The sequence below is a fragment of the Crinia signifera genome, chromosome 7 (assembly GCF_055691185.1).
Source record: "Crinia signifera chromosome 7, ASM5569118v1, whole genome shotgun sequence".
Classification (NCBI taxonomy): Eukaryota; Metazoa; Chordata; class Amphibia; order Anura; family Myobatrachidae; genus Crinia; species Crinia signifera.
The window spans coordinates 173,984,973-173,985,638 of record NC_139223.1 but is presented as its reverse complement, the minus strand read 5'-3'; positions in this window follow the sequence as shown (position 1 = coordinate 173,985,638).

Sequence of the window (666 nt, the reverse complement as noted above, 5' to 3'; positions counted from 1 at the left end):
TAGTTGGGATCTTCATGCATCATCTGTATGGTTTTGTGCCAGCTTTAAAACGCCACTTAATAAATCTGGTGGTTTCTATGCTATGTTATTCTACTGGTCACGCAGCCATCAGCCTGTAGACCCGCCTGGAGCTTCCTGGCATCCAAAAGTCGTTCCGGCCAGTGCTGATGGCAGCACCACTAACATGGGTTGACGTCATGACATCACAGCTGGCGCAGAACCCTGCTACAGGGCATCTTGCAGTTATCAGGATTGGAGTATTGGTTCATCGTTTAGCCACTGCAAATTCACTCGCAGTTGAACTGGTTCGGATGTTTTAGTTGAGAAGGACAATCTGAGACACTACAGAGTTCATCAGATGGTGTGACCGATATGCCACCGATGTTCCGGCTGTCTCACATAAACTGCAGATCAGCGGTGGTCGGCTCTGTGCACAAGACAGCTGCTGATTCAGCATAGGATTGCAGGACTACTGCAAGTGCAACGGCTGAATCAGTCCTCTTCTTCTTACAGATGTCATATCTAATATCTGCCACATGATGGCGCCAGATACTAGTATCTCTAGATATTGATTTTAGACCTTTTAAAGACAGATTAATGTATTATTTAGGAAGTTGAAAAATCTTGAGACAGCTACTGCTCTGTTGTCTGGAAAAGGCTTATTGT